Genomic DNA, 20137 nt, shown 5'->3' with positions numbered 1-20137 from the left:
CCTTAAAACAGACTAGAGATGGCAGATTCATTTACCAGTTTTTTCCACATTTACTCCATGGATTTTGGAATCTCGGCATCTTACGACCAAGTGGTGTTTTTTGGGGTGTTTTATTTTTGCCTACCGTGTTGCCAAGGGACCAGGCACAGAGGTGCTGCGCCATCTCGTGGCCTGTATTTGACTGCACGCTGCTGGAGTCCATCCGTCTCACAGGGAGGCAGGAAGCTATATCTTGAGGTCACTGAGTAGAAGTATATAAAGCCAATATAGTCAACAATTAGCTCTTCATGCCTTCACATTATGATGTCATCTAAAATATGCAGTAAGTCAACAAATCCACAAACCAGCCAACAAGTAAATTTAATCCCTTCAAATCTAGTAGTTTATAGAAATATTGTCTTGGCTTTGGGGTGTATGTTCATTTTTTTTTTATTGCTACATTTTAGGTATACAACACAATTACATTTCTCATTGGGAACTTGTACTTTTACATGATGTATCTTGGTTCTTTTTTCCCCATTCCTAGCCCCTCCCTTCACCCCCTCCACCCTTCCCTATTTACAAAGACTTTATTTCCATTTTTTCCATTTCTCATCATTTTTCCTTTCCCTTCTTTCCTTTCCCCTGCCCCTCCCACTACCCCTACCCCTTTGGACCTTTTATTCCTATGTTACATTATCAATTATTCATTCTAATCATTGGTACATTTTAGGTATACAATATAATGACATTCATCATTGGAAATTTGCACCTTTACATACTCCTTTGGTTCTTATTTTTCACCCTTGCCCAGCCCTCCCTTCAACCTCTCCATTCCTATTTACAAAGATTTTGTTCGCAGTTTTCCATTTTCTCATATTCCATACCCTTCTCTCCTTTCCCCCATCCCTCCCACTTCCTTCCCCTTTGCCCCTTTTCTTCCTATTTCACATTACCTATTATACCTTTTAGTCCTTATTTACACTTTGTTTCTCACACCAGAGAAACTATTCGGTATTTACACGTGTGTCCTATTTATTTCACTTAAAGAGTATCGCCTCAATGTGCACCCATTTAGCTATAAATGTCTCTAATTTCTCATTTTTCATGGCTGAGTAGTACTCCATTTTATTTTTAAAAAACACATTTTCTTTATCCAGTCTCGAGTTAATGGGCATGTGGGCTGTTTCCAAGTTTTACCTATCACAAACTGTGCTGCTATAAATATGGGTGCACATATAATACTGTGGTATGATTCTTTTAATTCTTTGGGGAAGATCCCCAGCAGTGAAATAACTGGGTCAAATGGGACTTCCAGTCCTAGTTCTTTGAGGTATCTCCATACTGATTTCCACAGTGGTTGTACTGGTCTGCACTCCCACCAGCAGTGGAGCAGGGTTCTTTCCCCACTGCCCTGCCAGCATTTGTTATTGGTTGACTTCATGATAGCAGCTGTTCTTTCTGGAATGAGGTGGAATCTCAGCATTGTTTTCATTTGCATCTCTCGAATGACCAGTGATGTGGAACATTTTTTCATGTATTTGCTATTTCTACTTCTTTGAGAAATGTCTGTTCATTTCAGATGCCCATTTTTGGATTGGGTCTTTCAATTTGGGAGGTCTGATCTTTTGAAGTTCTTTAAAGATTTGAGATAGTAGACCGTTTAGAGTAAAAGCAGGTGAAGATTTTTTTCCCACATTGTGGGTTCTTTTCACACTGCTGGTAGTTTCTCTTGCTGTGCCAAAGCTTTTTAATAAGAAGAGATCCCACTTATTGTTTGTGCTAGTTCACGGGCAACTAAGGTTTTGTTCATAAAATCTTTTCCTACACCAATGTCTTCAAGAGTTCTAACTAACTTCTGCTCCAACTGGCTCAGAGTTTCTATTTTAATATTTAGATCTTTAATCCATTTTGATTTTAGTTTAGTGCATGGCGAGAGATACAGGTCTAGTTTTAATCTTCGGCAATTTGAAACCCCATTTTTCCAGCACCATTTATTAAAGAGGCTATCTTTCCTCCAGTGAGAGTGTTTGGCTCCTTTATCAAAGATGAGATGGCTCAGTGTGTCTAGAGTTGTTTCTGCATCTTCTAATCTGTTCCACTGGTCCTCAGATCTGTTTCTTTGCCAGTATCATGCTGTTTTTATCACAGTAGCTTTGTAGTATAGTTGCAGGTTGGGGATTGTGATACCCCCTGCCATGTCTCTGTTACCTAGAATTGTTTTTGCTATCCTGGGTCTCTTTTTGTTCCAAATGAATTTTTGGATTGTTTTCTCAAGGTCCATGAAGTATGGTGCTGGGATCTCAATTAGAATTGCATTGAACCTATATAGCAGTTTTGGAAGTATGGCCATTTTCACTATATTAATCCTTCCTACCCAGGAGCAGGGGATGTCTGTCCATTTTCTGATGTCATCTTCAATCTCTCTTTTCAGAGTGCCATAGTTTTCAGAGAAGAGGTCTTTGATTTCTTTTGTTAGGTTGATTCCTAGGTATTTCAGTTTTTGGATGCTATTGTGAAAGTAATTATTTGCTCTATTTCTCTCTCAGTGAGTCTGTCATTCGTGTAGAGGAAAGCTATTGATTTTTGTGTGTTGACCTTGTAACCAGCTACTTGACTGAATTTGGTTATTCAGTCTAGAAGACTTCTGGTGGAATTCTTGGGGTCTTCCATATACAGTATGATGTCATCTGCAAATAATGACAATTTGATTTTTCATTTCCTATCTTTATTCCTTTTATTTCTTTCTCTTGTCTAATTGCCATGGCTAATGTTTCCAGAACTATATTGAATAGGAGTGGTGATAGTGGATATCCTTGTCTTGTTCCTGATTTTAGTATGGAGGATTTCAGTTTTTGACCATTTAGTATGATATTGGCTGTTGGTTTTTCATAGATGGCTTCTATCAGTTTGAGGTAGAGACCATCTATTCCAATTTTTTGTAGGGTTTTTATCCTAAATGCATGTTGGATTTTGTCAAATGCTTTTTCTGTGTCTATGGAGATAATCATATGGCTTTTGTCCTTGGCTCTATTGATACAGTGTATTACATTGATTTTCGTATATTGAACCATCCCTGCATCCCTGGGATGAATCCCACTTGATCAGGGTGTATGATCTTCTTGATGATCTTCTGCATTCTGTTTGCCAGTTCTTATTAAGGATTTTTGCATTTATGTTCATTAGTGAGATTGGCCTATAGTTCTCTTTTTCAGTTGGGTCTTTCTCTGCTTTGGGGATCAAGGTGATGCTTGCTTCCAGGAATGAATTTAGGAGTACTGCTTCCTTTTCAATTTCATTGAAGAGTTTCAACAGTAGTGGCAGTAGTTCCTCTCTAAATATCTTGTAGAATTCAGCAGTGAAGCCATCAGGGCCCAGGCTTTTCTTAGTTGATAAGTTTTTAATTATGTTTTCAATTTCATTGGTTGATATTGGGTTGTTCAGAATTTTTAGGTCTTCTTCGTTCAACTTTGGTAATTCATATGTATCTAGGAATCTGTCCATTTCTTCTGCGTTTTCCATCTTATCGGTGAATAGGTTCTGGAAGTAGGTATTGATGATCCTCTGTATTTCTGCTGGGTCTGTTGTAATTTCACCCTTTTGATTCCTAACTGCATAGATTTGGGCCTTTTCTTTCCTTTTTCTGATAAGGTTGGCTAAGGGTTTGTCAATTTTGTTGATTCTTTCGAAGAACCAACTCTTGGCTTCATTGATTTTTTGTTGTATCATTCTCTTAGTCTCCATTGCATTGATTTCTCCTCTGATCTTTATCATTTCATCCCTTGTATGAGCTTTGTGGTTGTCCTGCTCTTCTTTTTCTAGAAGCTTGAGGTTCAGCATCAGGTTGTTTAATTGGGCTCCTTCTGTTTTCCTAATATGCAATTTTACTGCTATGAATTTCCCTCGTAAGACTGCTTTCATTGTGTCCCATAGATTCCGATATGTTGTATTGTCATTGTCATTTAATTGAAGGAACTGTCTGATTTCTTAATTCCCTCTGTGACCCATTGGTTATTCAGAAGTGTGTTGTTCAATTTCCACGTGTTTATGAAATTTTTTGAGTTTCTTTTGCTATGGATCTCCAATTTCATCACACTATGGTCTGATAATATACAGGGGATAACTTCAGTCCTTTGCACTTACTGAAACATGTTCTATGTGTGAGTATGTGGTCTATTTTGGAGAATGACCCATGTGGAGCTGAGAAGAATGTGTATTCTGATTTTGTGGGGTGGAAGACTCTGTAAACCTCTGTTAAGTTCATTTGTTCAAGAGTTCAATTGAGTTCTAGTATTTCATTACTTATTTTTTGTCTAGTTGATCTATCTATTTGTGACAGTGGGGTGTTGAGGTTCCCCCACTACAATTGTATTAGTGCATATATGACATTTCCTGTCCATTAGTATTTGTTTTATATAGTTGGGTGCACTAGTGTTTGGTGCATAGATATTTATGTTTGTCATCTCTTCCTCTTGGATTGTTCCCTTTACAAGGATGTAGAGTCCTTCTTCATCTCTCTTAATCAGTGTTGGTTTGAAAACTACTTGATCTGCCAAGAGGATAGCTACTCCTGCTTTTTTTCGGGTTCCTGTCACATGGAGTATTGTTTTCCACCCTTTAACTTTCAGTCTATGAGTTTCCTTTTGAATTAAGTGTGTTTCTTGTATGCAGCATATTGTTGGATTTTGCTTCTTGACCCATTCTGCCAGTCTATATCTTTTCATTGGTGAATTGAGACCATTAACATTGATGGTTATAACTGAAACATATGGACTTTTTATTGCCATGACTTTTTCTTTTTGTTGGGTTCTCCCCCTTTATATTTAATTTCTTGTCATGCCAGATGGGTTCATTCTGCTTTGCTTCCTGGGATTGTGATCCTCAATGTCTGTTCCTAGGATATTGTGTAAAATTCTTTGGAGTGCTGGTTTGGTATTCACAAAGTTCCTAAGGTGCTCTTTGTCATGAAAGTATCTTATTTCCCCATCATTTTTGAATGATAGTTTTGCAGGGTACATCAATCTGGGTTGGAGGCTGTTTTCTTTTAGTGCTTGGAATATGTCACTCCAAGCTCTTCTTGCCTTGATGGTTTGTGTTGAGAAGTCTGCGGTGATTCTGATGGGCTTTCCTTTGTATGTGATTTGTTTCTTTTCTCTGAGTGCTTGGAGAACTTTGTTCTTCTGTTGAGTTTCTGGAATCTTAACAATTATATGCTTATGTGTAGATTTTTTTTGATCAAGGCTATTTGGAGTCCTATATGCCTCACTTATCTGTATGTCAAGTTCTTTTCTCCTGCTTGGGAAGTTTTTTGCCATTACTTCTGTGAAGAGTTTTTTTATGTCATCTGCACTCTCTCCTGTTTCTTCATTGAGCCCAATCAGTCTTATGTTATTCTTCTTTGCATCATCTAGCAGCTGCTGAATTGATTTCTCATGTTCCCTTATAATTTTGAAGCAATTTTTCTTTTCCTGATCATTAATTGCAGTCTTACCTTGTATATGTGAAATTCTGTTCTCACATTGGCTCATTCTGCTGTGTAGACTTTCAATGGAGTTTTTCATGTCCTGGAAATCTATTTGCATCTGTTTTATGGATTCCATTTGTTTCCTATGTTGGGATTCCATCATGTTCCTGAGGTCCTCTCTAGATTTATTAATCATGTCTTGCACTAGGGGCACAATTTCTCCTGTTATCTGAGAAATTATTTCTGATTTCATTTTTTCCAGATCCCCTTTTGTTGCCAGTTCAGTGGGTCCAGGTGGTTGATTATCAGTGTTCCATCTCATTTCCCTTTCGGGTTGCTCTAGGTGATCTGGAAGTCTGGTTTTGAGACTTATTTATGTGTTTTCTCATTTCGACTGGTGGGGGGGGGTGCTGTGGGCGCCTGCGCAATTCACCTCCTCTGAGCTGGGAGAGGTAGGACAGGGGCCGGGAGTGACGGTAGGGATGGTGGCCTGGAAGCCCCTTCCTCTGGGCAGGGAGCAGCAGGACAGAAGGTGGCCCAAAAGCTCTTCCCTCTGGGCTGGGAGCAGCAGGAGGGATGGTGGCCAGGAAGCCCTTTCCTCTGTATGTTCATTTTTGAAAAGTCATGTTGGCTGTAATTCTTACAGGCTCAACCTAACATCCTCTTGATTCTAATTTGTATGATGGATATAGCCCTTACCACTTCCAAGAGTATTATGTGTATGGTTATAACTGAGTCTAAACCTTTGGTTAGCTAATGGAATGAACAGAAGGAAAGAAAAGGTAAGCTGGGGCAGGAAAAAAAGTTTGGTAAAGCAAATGGAAGCACAGGCAGCTCTGAGTCAAAGTAGACAGTCAGGTCCCTGTTAGTGCTCATTTGAGCTGGTCCTGAACTGACCTATAGGAACCTTAGAAAACCTGCTTGGTTTCTCAACAGCTTAAAACATTTTGAGGGAGGAAAAACCTATCTAAATTTAGTCAACATTTATTTTTAAATTGCAGTTATTTTCTCCCAGCTGCTAAAGACTTTTTCCTAGGGCTGGGGATCAAACCCAGGATGTCATGCACTCTAGGCAAGCACTCTACCACTGAGCAATATCCCCAGCCCCTAAAGGTTTTAAACAGATAAGACATAATAGCTTACTTTTAGAAAGCTGTAGACATTCCCACCTTGTTCTTTAACATTTACTCTTTGTTACTCTGTATTATTTTACATGTCAGGAAAGTATAACCAGACTTGTCATCATTCTTGAACTTTTTAGTAAGAACTAACACTTCTGTGGCTTATTTCTAAATTTGTACATTTGTATGAAATTGGACTCTTACTTGGATAACAGTGAGGTATATAGTGGGAATAGCCACAAAAAATAAACATGAAGGAAGAAAACTCACATTTCTCAGTTAACTGGCTCAAGGCAATCCTTACAAGATAGAAACTGAGCATCAGAAGTGGCTTAACCCTCAGAGAGTTCATTCAAACACTAGATGAGATGCATCTGGGTGCCTCATACCAGGCCCACTTTGCCAAAACACTGTTCTCTTAGTAACTGGTCCAAGATACAACTATTAAGTAATCATCTGGGTCACATCCCTGTGGGAAATTGTTTTTGCAATTATGGCTTCAGACAGAAAAAGCTTGTTGACTGGTGAGTGGTAGCTTTTAAATGAATTAATACAAATTTCACTGGAATTGATTCTGTAAGCTTCAATGAAGGAAATCATGCTTTTAAATGAATAACCTAATATAGAAGAAATAAAAAGCACTGAGGTTCTGAAAATAAAAAAACATTTCTACATAAGCATTCAAAGAATAAAAAAGCCACTTTTCACTACTGGTGTGATTTTTGCTAGTTCAATCTAGACTTAGAAACACCGGGACTACTAAGCTAGCATCTGAGCCTAGGAAAGGACCTCTGAGGAAATCTGACTTCATGTCTAGAGGCCACTCGTGGTGCTGGAGTGAGGGGCTGTTTCCTGCACGCCCAGGGTTGGTCCCCTTCATGACAAACCAGCAGATATTTCCTCTCACCCCACCAAGGACGACATGCTCATTCAGGTAATGAACAGTGGGCAAATACTACCATCTATGAAGTGTGTACTTTGGAAACATTTAATGGGGTAAATACCAACACTGTTTACAGACTCAGGCTCTGGGAGCTGGAATTATTTGCCCAAGATCATACAGTTGACAAACAGCAGAATTCCAACTTTAACCTGACTCCAAAGCATACATTGTTTGATATGGAACCAACGCTGTGGAACTGCTTTCAGCAGAAATCTTGACTGGCTGGCTGGGGCCAGCTTGTGAAGAAGACATGTCTGTTTTACAGACCTTTCAGACTTCAGAGAGTCTTCCCCTCCTTGGCTCTGCTCCTGTGAACGTGAGGCACCTGCCCTCACAGCACCCCAAAACCATCCTCTTCTAGACACTGTAACCAGCCAGGCCTTGAGCCCAGAACAGTGTATCAGACAGTATCTTTCCCCACAGGCCCCACCAGAGTTCTCCCCAAGGGCTGCCTTCCCACAGGGAAGTATGCCCATCCCTCTTCCTAAGGAGAATGACTGTCATTGTCCCCCATAGTCATTGGCCAAAGAGAGCATCTATTGTAACCTGGCCCACTGCAGCTGGTAATCTGGCCCACTGCAGCTGGTGAAAGTAGGACCTTTCCTGAGTGCTCTGACCATGTTCCTGACAAGATGATTCTGTCACCTCAGGAGTCTCTCTGTGGGAATCTCACATTCCTGGTGCCTTCAGCTGCTCACATCCACTTCCCACAGCCCCATAGCTGGCAGCACTGGCAGCCCTTGGATCCATTTGCTCTGGCTGCACTTCTGTGTTTGCTTTCTGCCTGAGGTCTGTTGTGCCTCTCTCTCCAGCACCACATTCTGTAGTTTCTTCTAACCTCCTAGGTGTGTTTGTTTGTTTGTTTGGTACCAGGGATCAAACTCAGGACCTTTTGCTTGAGAGGCAGTCACCAGAACCACTGAGCTAAATCCCCAGCTCCCCCTCCTAGGCTGTTTTCCATCCTAAATCATCCCTCAGACGCTAATGTCCATTTAGCAGGAAAATATTACCTATTCACTAAGAACCCACTCAGATTCTCCTTAGTGAAATGTACAAGTCTCCTCTCTGCTAGCCTAGAGGGAAGGGCCTTCTCTGTCCTGAGACCAACAAAGGGCCAGTGTATTTCCCTGCTCACCTGGGGCTGACCCCTGGGAAAGGGCCCAGCTTACTCTCAGTCCCTAGCACTGAGCACAGCGCTCAGTGCCTTGTAAGTAGGTGATCAGTAAAACTTACCATGTGAAAAATTCAATGAATGGACAAGACAGGTTTTCTTAGGGTGTTTTTTTTTTTTTGGTTTTTAATTTTTAAAATATGTCTGTTTTTATCTCAGAGTTACACAGTGTCTGAGTGGTCAGAGTTTTATCTTCTCCCCATCTTCAACATGAAGACATCTAAGTCCCACCCCACTCCCAGCCAAAAGATTTTTTTTTCTTTCTCTCTCTTTTTGTAAAATTTCTATCCTTGCAACTGAATCCAGGGCTTTGCACATGCCAGGCAAGTGCTCTCTCACTGAGCTACATCTCCACACCAAGAGCATTTTTTGAAAAGTAAAATGAGTCCAAAAGCAAAAATTTAGAGAAAATTAACACTAAGTTGGATCCTTACAAAGCATCTTGTCTAAACAGCTCATCCTGGCAGTAAGGAAAATGAGATGCTGAGAAGGCAGGCCCATGCACTTTCCCACACTATAGGAGAAAGCACCTGCTTTGGGGGTATGAGAGAGAGAGAGAGAGAGAGAGAGAGAGAGAGAGAGAGAGAAGGCAACCCTGCCTTCTGGGAAGTTCCTGTCTAGAGAGGAAGGTGAAATGAACACTAGGATAAGACTTAGCCTTAAGAAAGAACACATCAGGAAGGACAGGAGGGTGCAGGCCATATGAACAGCCTATGAATTCTTGGTCCAAATATAAAGTGACAACCCTCCCCCTCAGTTCCTTAATAAGAAGATCCCAGGGAAAGGATTTAAGACCACTTAAAATGAATAACCATTAGAGATGCTGATTATATATAGATGTCTACCTATCACACACATAGGAAGTCAGATGATACAGAATACTGCAGGAATATAGAAAAAAAATTTTCACGTAATGGGAAGACACATAAACAAGTCTCAAAATCAGACTTCCAGATCACCTACAGCAACCCTAAAGGGAAACAAGATGGAACAATCCGATACTCAACTACCTGGACTCCCTGAACTGGCAACAAAAGAGGACCTGGAAAAAATGAAATCAGAAATAATTTCTCAGATATCAGCAGAGATTGTGCCCATAGTGCAAGACATGATTAATAAATCTAGAGAGGACACAGATAAAAAAATAGAGGAGCTGAGGAACATGATGGAATCCCAACATAGGAAAAAAATGGGATCCATAAAACAGATACAAACAGATTTTCAGGAGATTAAAAACTCCACTGAAAGTCTACAAAGCACAGTGAGCCAATATGAGGACAGAATTTCAGATACAGAAGATAAGATTGCAATTACCAGCCAGTGTGAGACCAAAGTGAACCTAAGAAATGCCATCTTGGCCTGTGAATGTACTCCCCTCATACCCCTCTCCTTATAGAGTGCTGGAATTCCCCACACGATAGCCACTTGCTCTGCTTCTGTAAACATGCTTTATTGCTCCCCGGGAACAGATGGTGCCTGGTGCCTCCCTGTAACCACCAAACCCTGTAGCCACAGAATGCCCTATCTTGACAGGATAGGTGGGATGAAAAAGAACTGGATTCTGAAAGATATTTCGCAGCTGGCTGAAGGACATACTGGCCTCTCCCTGAACATCTTTGTTTGAGTTACCTATGAAAAAACTGAACGGTCCCCTGCTTTGAGGCTTTACTTCTCCTAGAAAGTGGAGCTCGTGTGCTTGAATAAACTCCTTTTAGTTTTAACTCTGTCTTCGTCCTGGTGTTTGGTGATTTCCTGGCTTGCTTGGCATAACAACCAGGAAAAGAAAAATTTCTTTAAAATAGTAAGGGACCACGAGAAATCAATACAGCAGCTGCTAGACAATGCAAAGAAGAATAACATAAAACTGATTAGAGTCAATGAAGAAACAGGAGAGAGTGCAGATGACATTAAAAAAAAACAAAACTGTTCACAGAAGTGATGGCAGAAAACTTCCTAAGCAGGGGAAAAGAACTTGACGTACAAATAAGTGAGACATATAGGACTCCAAATAGCCTTGATCAAAAAAATCTACACATAGGCATATAATTGTTAAGATCCCAGAAACCCAGCTGAAGAACAAATTTCTACAAGCAGTTAGAGAAAGAAACAAATCACATAGAAAGGAAAGCCCATCAGAATCACAGCAGACTTCTCAACACAAACCATCAAGGCAAGAAGAGCTTGGAGTTACATATTTCAAGCCCTAAAGGAAAACAGCCTCCAACCCAGATTGATGTACCCTGCAAAACTATCTTTCAAAAATGATGGAGAAATAAGATACTTTCATGACAAAGAGCACCTTAGGAACTTTGTGAATACCAAACCAGCACTCCAAAAAATTTTAGACAATATCCTAGGGAAAAGACAACGAAGATCAAAACCCCAGGAAGCCCAGCAGAATGAATCTATTGGGCATGACAAGAAATTAAACACAAAGGGGGAGAATCGAACAAAACCAAAAAGTCATGACAAGGATAAGTCAATATGTATCAGTTATAACCATCAATGTTAATTGTCTCAATTCACCAATCAAAAGAAATAGACTGGCAGAATGGGTCAAGAAGCAAGATCCAACAATATGCTGCAAACAAGAAACACACTTAATTCAAAAAGAAACTCATAGATTGAAAGTTAAAGGATGGAAAACAATACTCCATGCAACAGGAACCCGAAAAAAAGCAGGAGTAGCTATCCTCTTTGCAGATCAAGTGGATTTCAAAACAACACTGATTAAGAGAGACAAAGAAGGACATCCTTGTAAGGGGAACAATCCAAGAGGAAGAGATGACAATTGTAAACATATATTCCCCAAACACTAGTACACCCAACTATTTAAAACAAATACTGACGGACATGAAAAATCACATATGCACTAATACAATGGTAGTGGGGGACCTCAATATCCCACTGTCACAAATAGATCAATGAGACAAAAAATAAGCAACAAAATACTAGAACTCAATCAAACTCTTGAACAAAGGAACTTAATAGATATTTACAGTGCTCCACCCAACAAAATCAGAATACACATTCTTTTCAGCTGCACATGGGTCATTCTACAAAATTGACCACAAACTCGCTCTTAGAACATGTTTAAGTAAGTGCAAAGGAACTGAAGTTATCCCCTGTATATTATCAGACCATAGCACAATGAAATTGGAGATCAACAGCAAAAGAAACTGTAAGAATTTCATAAAAACATGGAAATTGAACAATACACTTCTGAATAAACAACGGGTCACAGAGGAAATTAAAGAAGAAATCAGACAGTTCCTTCAATTAAATTACAATGACAATACAACATTTCGGAATCTATGGGACACAATGAAAGCTGTCTTACAAGGGAAATTCATAGCAGTGAATACTCACATTAGGAAAACAGAGCAAGCCCAATTAAACAACCTGATGCTGAACCTCAAGCTTCTAGAAAGAGAAGAGCAGGACAAAACCAAAGGTCATACAAGGGAGGAAATTATAAAGATCAGAGGAGAAATCAATGCAATGGAGACTAAGAGAACAACACAAAAAATCAATGAAGCCAAGAATTGGTTTTTTGAAAGAATCAACAAAATTGACAAACCCTTAGCCAACCTTATCAGAAAAAGGAAAGAAAAGGCCCAAATCCATGCAATTGGGAATGAAAAGAATGAAATTACAATGGACCCAGCAGAAATCCAGAGGCTCATCAGTACCTACTTCAAGAACCTATACGCCGATAAGATAGAAAACACAGAAGAAATGGACAGATTCCTAGATATGTATGAATTACCAAAGTTGAACGAAGAAGACCTAAAAATTCTAAATGACACAATATCAATCAATGAAATTGAAAACATAATTAAAAACTTACCAACTAAGAAAAGCCCAGGTCCTGATGGCTTCACTGCTGAATTCTACCTGACATTTAGAGAGGAACTACTGCCACTACTGTTGAAACTCTTCAATGAAATTGAAAAGGAAGCAATACTCCCAAATTCATTCCTGGAAGCAAGCATCACTTTGATCCCCAAAGCAGTGAAAAACCCAACCGAAAAAGAGAACTATAGGCCAATCTCACTAATGAACATAGATGCAAAAATCCTTAATAAGATACTGGCAAATAGAATGCAGAAGATCATCAAGCAGATCATACACCCTGACCAAGTGGGATTCATCCCAGGGATGCAGGGATAGTTCAACATACGCAAATCAATCAATGTAATGTGCTATATCAATAGAGCCAAGGACAAAAACCATAAGATCATCTCAATAGATGCCGAAAAAGCATTCCACAAAATCCAGCACCCATTTATGATTTTTAAAACCCTACAAAAAACTGTAATAGGTGGTCTCTACCTCAAACTGATAAAAGCCATCTATGAAAAACCAACAGCCAGTATCATGCTAAATGGTCAAAAACTGAAATCCTTCATACTAAAATCAGGAACAAGACAAGGATGTCCACTATCACCACTCCTATTCAATATAGTCTTGGAAATATTAGCCGCAGCAATTAGACAAGAGAAAGAAATAAAAGGAATAAAGATAGGAAATGAAGAAGTCAAATTGTCATTATTTGCAAATGACATGATACTCTATATAGAAGATGCCAAAAACACCCACAAAAGTCTTTTAGACTTAATAACCAAATTCGGTAGAGTAGCTGGATACAAGGTCAATACACAGAAATCAATAGCTTTCCTCTATACGAACAACAAACTCACTGAAATAGAAATAGGGCAAACAATTCCTTTCACAATAGCATCCAAGGAACTGAAATACCTGGGAATCAACCTCATGAAAGAAATCAAAGACCTCTTCTCTAAAAACTATAGCACTCTGAAAAGAGAGATTGAAGACAATATCAGAAAATGGACAGACATCCCCTGCTCCTGGGTAGGAAGGATCAATGTAGTGAAAATGGTCACACTTCCAAAACTGCTATATGGATTCAATGCAATCCCAATTGAAATCCTAGCAGCATACTTCATGGACCTTGAGAAAACAATCCAAAAATTCATTTGGATCAAGAAGAGACCCAAAACAGCAAAAGCAATTCTAGGTAACAGAGACATGGCAGGGGGTATCACAACCTCCATCTTGAAACTATACTACAAAGCTACTGTGATAAAAACAGCATGGTACTGGCAAAGAAACAGACCTGAAGACCAGTAGAACAGATTAAAAGATGCAGAAGCAACTCCAGACACACTGAGCTACCTCATCTTTGACAAAGGAGCCAAACACCCTCACTGGAGGAAAGATAGCCTCTTTTATAAATGGTGCTGGAAAAATTGGGTTTCAACTTGCCAAAGATTAAAACTAGACCTATATCTCTCACTGTCCACTAACTAAAATTGAAATGGATTAAATATCTAAATATTAAAACAGAAACACTGAACCGGCTGGAACACAGTTTAGGTAGAACTCTTGAAGACACTGGGGTCGGAAAAGACTTTATGAACAAAACCTTTAGTTGCCCATGAACTAGCACAAGCAATCACCAAGTGGGATCTCCTCTTATTAAAAAGCTTCTACACAGCAAGATAAACCACCAGCAGTGTGAAGAGACAACCCACAATGTGGGAAAAAATTTTCACCTACTGTTCCTCAGGCAAAGATCTACTCTCTAGAATCTATAAAGAACCTAAAGAAAATCAGACCTCCCAAATTTAAAGCCCCAATCCAAAAATGGGCATCTGAAATGAACAGACATTTCTCGGACAAAGAAGTAGAAATAGCTAATAAACATATGAAAAAATGTTCAACATCACTGGTCATTCAAGAGATGCAAATGAAAACAATGCTGAGATTCCACCTCACCCCAGAAAGAATGGCTGCTATCATGAAATCAACCAATAACAAATGCTGGAGGGGCTGTGGGGAAAGATAAACCCTGTTCCACTACTGGTGGGAGTGTAGACTGGTGCAACCACTGCAGTAATCAGTATGGAGATACCTCAAAGAACTAGGACTGGAAGTCCCATTTGACCCAGCTATTCCCCTGCTGGGGATCTTCCCCAAAGAATTAAAAGAATCATACCACAGTGATACATGCGCACCCATGTTGATAGCAGCACAATTTGTAATAGCTAAAACTTGGAAGCAGCCCAATTGCCCATCAACTGGAGACTGGATAATGTGTTTTTTTTATAAAATGGAGTACTATTCGGCCATAAAAAATGAGAAATTAGAGACATTTATAGCTAAATGGATGCACATTGAGGCAATACTCTTAAGTGAAATAAATAGGACACACGTGTTAAATACCAAATAGTTTCTCTAGTGTGAGAAACTGAAAGTGTAAATAAGGACTAAAAGGTATAATAGATAATATGAAATAGGAAGCAAAGGGGCAAAGGGGAAGGGAAAGTGGAAGGGGTGGGGGAAAGGAAAGAAGGGAATGGAATTAATATGAGAAAATGAAAAATGGAAACAGTCTTTGTAAGTAGGGAGGGATGGAGGGGTTGAAGGGAGGGCAGGGCAATGGGGAAAAATTAAGAATGAAGAGATTATGTAAAGGTGCAAATTTCCAATGATGAATGTCATTATATTGTATACCTAAAATGTACCAATAAAATTAATTTTAAAAATTCACGTACCTTATGACTCCATTCAAGTCTTCAATTATACCTGGGCATCAAGGTCTCTCAGCAGCAGCAGCAGATCGCTTTGTGAGTCATCAGTACATTTTCCAAGCTCCTTCCTGTTGTTTCTATCTGGTTGTCTGAGACATAGCATGATAACGAAGGTGTCAAGAAAAACAATATCAAGCCCCAAGTGTCCATATTTGCCACATTAACATACTTTCCTCCAATTACCTTAAAAATGCATGCATACCATCTCAATAATGTAGTCTTTTACCATTTTGCTTTTAAAATGGTCCTTAGCAAACTTGTCTACACCTACATCCAGTGTCATATACATACATCAAATCTTTGTTCTCCTAGTTTGATTCCTTTTATCCCATTTCCTCCTGGTGATCTTCACATGCTTCCCCAAATTAAAAAGTGACATTAGCAAGGTCATTTTGATGAATATCTTTCACAAACAGAACTTTTTATTTTTAAAGTAACTAAGAGAGAATCTGTAATATGAGATATAAGGACTCAACTTTATCAAGGGACTCTCTCTTCTCTGGGGGAGAGTTTTGGGGAAAAGATTTTATATTCAGGCAAAAGATATGTTTATCAGGCATGCATTCCTGGAAGATTTTCTGTAGAATTCTTTAGTAATTAACGGGTGTGGGCAACTGAGCAAACAGGTCAGCATGTGCTAACTTTTCAAACTAGTATTGCCTTTATTTTCTGGGTCAATTAAACTGTAATTCTTTTTGTTGTAATGAGACTTACATTTTAGGAGTAGCCAAAACAATTCTTTTTTAACTCTCTGAGAAACACTCAAATATTACCTGCCCTGCATCCAGCCCTATGCTAAAGGTGTGGTTTCTTCAAGTTACCAAGACCAACTCAGTTGCCATGTCTTCATTAGTCTCAGCAGGGACACAAATGGATTTATCTGTAATTCACAGTGTAACACTTTTTCCACTCCCAGAACAGAAACAGGAATGCCCAAGGTAACATCCAACTATAGATCTCTGATCTCAAGGGAGGCATCATGTTTTTATGGAAGGCTCCTGACTTACAGTGGTTTATGATTTTTCTACTTTATCATGGTGCAAAAGTGATAAGCGTTCCATAAACGCTATACTTGGAATTTTGCTCTTTTCCCAACTAGTGATAATGTTAGTGATAAAGGTAGTAATAACTACCTCGGGCAGTGGCCCAAGCTGCAGCTTCCAGTCAGCCACATTATCATGAGGGAACCTGACGGACCCTCTACAGTTGCCTGTGCTGCTGAGCTAGGACGTTTTGTAGGTTAGCTATCAAAATACTTTTGGACCTCCAGTATTTTCAGTTTACAATGAGTTTATGGGGATATAGTCCTATTGTGAGTGAAGGAGCATCTATATGCATTTGAGGTAACATGGAACAGGTTTCTGTCTTCTCCAGCAAAGTCATGGAAAGTAAGCCAGTTCTGTTTCCAGACATGGATTTGTGCAGATCTGCGGGTGTCAGACTTTATCCTAATTCAATGACAAAGAAAAGTTTGTGGTCTGGTGAGGTCCTGAAGCACAAAGGGAATAACAAGGAAGGAAGTGGATGGGAAAGACGGTGCCTGGGCTGGGCAAGGTGAGATAAGAGTGGCACCCAGTGTACAGCATGGCAGGAGGCACTGAGTGAATGCCCCCTACTGGTGTGAGCTTGAGGCTCCCCTCCCTGGTCCTGGCCCTGTTTGGTGAAGGTATAGCTGGTAGGGCTTTCTGTCATCATGGGAGATTGGGATTTTAGGTTCTCCCACTGCTTGACTCTGAGAAAACTATCCTAGCACTTGAAAGGGAAATGGACAGGAGATAAACATTGGGATGGGAAACCATTCGGGAATGCTTCTTTGATCTGGGTAAAGTCCTTAATCTGAAGGGGGTGGAGGCCAGGAGGAAAATAGGACAGCAAAGACACCTCCCCAAGACATTTCCAACATAATGTGGTGACTAGTGAGGTCAATGCTCTGGGAAAAGAAGGAAGGGAATGAGCTAAGGAGACAAAGGAGTTGTTACGCTTCTTCTAAGACTGTAGACAAGAAGTCCAAAGAGAGATACAGTGCAGACCAGGAGGCTGGCTGGAGGCCTGGGCCAATGAAGCCAGGCCCTGCCTCCTTCCCTAGGACATGCGGGGCTGCATCCTAGGAGAGTCCTGGGGCTCCTGACATGTCCTGGCTGTGACCCTGGATGATTCTACAAGGTCTGGAAGGGTGGAGCCACAGGAAGGGGGTTTCCTGCATGCCACTGACCTGGTTGTGGAGAGCGGTGTTAGCCATAGAGACCCCATTTTAATCTTACCTTCCATTATAAAGAGCAAGGAGACTATGTTATGAAAAACCGCGTTCTTGCCAAGTCAGATGTTTATTATGATGAACGTTCTGTAACCCCGAGAAACAAAGAAGCCCATGAGGGCGGGGAATTTCCAAAGAGCTAGAGAACAAGGAAACAGGTGTCTTTGGATAAGGGTCATGATTAATGACCAAGCTCACCTGTGATATAAAGGGAAGGAGAAAAATAAACGGGCGCTTTCAGTCTCCCTGGGAGCCCTCCCGACTCTATTTCTGTGTCTTTCTTTTTCTTCATCCTCACTCCCCCATTCAGGTGCTGTTCGACAAGTGACGGCGGGCTCCGTCACCTGGTACAGGGCATCTTCACACAAGCACTGATGGTAGAGCTAACAAAAATCTCACTTCCTCAAGAACTGTCTACCCAATGTCCCTTCATTCCTCCTTCCTTTATCCCTGAAGCAACTATCTTGCCTCCCCAAGATACAGACCTGGGACAGCAGGCCTCCAGTGAGGCTCTGGATTCCCTGCACACCAGCCTGGACAGGCCCCTCCCTGTGTAGATGGTTTCAGGGAAAGTGGTACTGTGAGGGTTGGGAAAACGTGGACTCTTGACCCAGCCACTTCCCAGGTTCTCAAAAACAGCTGGCCCACACTCTGGAGTTCAACCCTGCACGGAGAGTTCCACCCAGAAAGTAAAAACAATACAGATTTATGATTTGAAAAAAGGAGGGCTTTGGAGGCCAGCAGACCTCACACAACTTTTCTGATGCTATTCCTGTGATAGCAATGGAAAGCAGAGCTGTTATTCATTGAGCACTTACTATATGCCAAGCACTGTTCAGTGCAACATAATTATTACCTCAATTCCTCTCAGTCATATGCAATGATACTCTTCCCCACTCCCATTTTACAGATAAAGAAACTGAGGCTTAAGGACTCATTCAAGGCCACAGATATAAGTAGCAAAGCTGAGGCTCACGAATAGGTGTAGCCCCAAACACTCCTGCTCCAAACTATGCTCTACCTTAAGAGTAGTAGGGCACCCATGATAGGGCCGGCTGGATGAGGACTGAGATGGTCTTTGAAAAGTACACTGTATATATAGCACATGGTGTGTGTTACCTAAATACATGTGCTGTGGTTTTTGTTGCTAAGTCCAACAGCTCACATCTCTGCCAGCTCCTGGGAGCTTTGCTGCCCACTACATGCTCCAACAGCTCCTCTCGGTGGCTTCCCTTAGACTACAGAAGCCCACGGCCTCCACAAAGAGTTCAAAGTGCCTGGAGACTGCATAAGCCCAGTCCCTTGTCTCAGTTATGACACATTTTGTGAGGAGCAGTCACTCACCTCCAGGGTCCTGGGGGATCCGGCAAGAGCCAGCCTGCAAGATGGAGTCTCAAATCCCGCCCATCCTTGGGTTCTCTCACCCTTTCCAGTTTCACCTGAGGATGAACCCTTGATGAATTAGCTACACCTGAATTTTCCTCGGGCCTTGTTTCTGGGGAACTTAACCTAAGATACCATCCCACTCTCACTTTTATGCAAATGCAGCCCTCAGATCTGTGGCGGTGTGGATCTAGTCTATCTGGGGGGACAGTGGGAGGGTGTACCCAGGAGGAGCCCAGGTGATGGTTCGGAGTAGAACTCACCAAGCCCCAATTTACCAAAAACCCAAAGGCCTGACCCCAACCCCTCCACCAGCTTTGGCTTGTGTTTGGGCAGAGAAGCGGGAGACACCTGCTAGCAGACACAATCTAGCTGCAGTTTCCCCAGACCATATTTCCAAATGGAGCTGCTGGCCCACTGACTAGTAATATGAGACAGAAACAGGGCATCCTGATGGGCCTTTGTGGGGGCTGCTAGGGTCACAAGGAGCAATATGGGAAGTGGAAAGGGCCTAGCCTCGCAGGAGGAGGGCAGGCCTGGGGACCAAGCCAGCAAGGAAGCAGAGAACAAAGACCACGCCTACATCCCCAGCTGTGTCCCTGTTAGGAAAGGATTCCCTAACAGCACAGTCACTGGGCACAAGCTGGCTGAGGCCTGGGGAGCAGCTTGCTACTTCATACCAAGATAATGCCAGCACAAGTGTATAACCCTAAAGAGAGAGAATGGGATCCAGAGCTGCACAGAAGGCCCACAGCATCCCTACCCGGGACACCCAGGTCTTGGCATTGCAGTCTCATCTTCTGACGAACCCTCAGATCCACACAGTCAACCTAACCACAGCCAGGTTCCATCAGCTACCAGTCATGAGCTAGGAGCTGGGTGAAGCAAGGGTGACTATGAACCCTAGAAAAGAAGGCCCTGTTTAGGGGTTCTGTAGCGCCCTGCAGGCAAGCAATGAGCCAGACTTCCTGGTTTGTCATTGTGCCCACATCCTAATCCCGAGAAGGTATGGTCAGGATGAGTGAGGGCAATGATGTGCAAATGCTCCCAAACCTTTCCCATCCCTACTTCCTCCCTGCTGCCCCTCACCTACCACTTCCGAGTCTGGAAGCCAAGGTCAGTGGGTAATGGGGAACCACTTGATAACCAACCATATTCAGCCCCTGAGGATGGCTCTGTCCCACTGAGAACCAATTCGCACACTG

At 41.3% G+C, this 20137-nt stretch overlaps 1 long non-coding RNA gene across 1 annotated transcript; it reads right to left on the bottom strand.

The window, feature by feature from the left end:
• Window positions 1-107: 107 nt before the first annotated feature.
• On the bottom strand, window positions 108-19030 carry LOC110350088 (uncharacterized). Its single transcript, XR_015442285.1, has 3 exons — window positions 18894-19030; window positions 15260-15384; window positions 108-241 (listed from the first exon to the last, which is right to left on the bottom strand). It is a non-coding gene; the product is annotated as an uncharacterized LOC110350088 (long non-coding RNA).
• Window positions 19031-20137: the final 1107 nt, after the last annotated feature.

Source organism: Heterocephalus glaber, unplaced genomic scaffold (genome assembly GCF_053883595.1).
Source record: "Heterocephalus glaber isolate CG9 unplaced genomic scaffold, H.glaber_assembly_v1.0 deba00001538, whole genome shotgun sequence".
Lineage (NCBI taxonomy): Eukaryota > Metazoa > Chordata > Mammalia > Rodentia > Bathyergidae > Heterocephalus > Heterocephalus glaber.
Note: the sequence above shows the minus strand (reverse complement) of the source record. Positions and strands in the feature narration are given on the sequence as shown.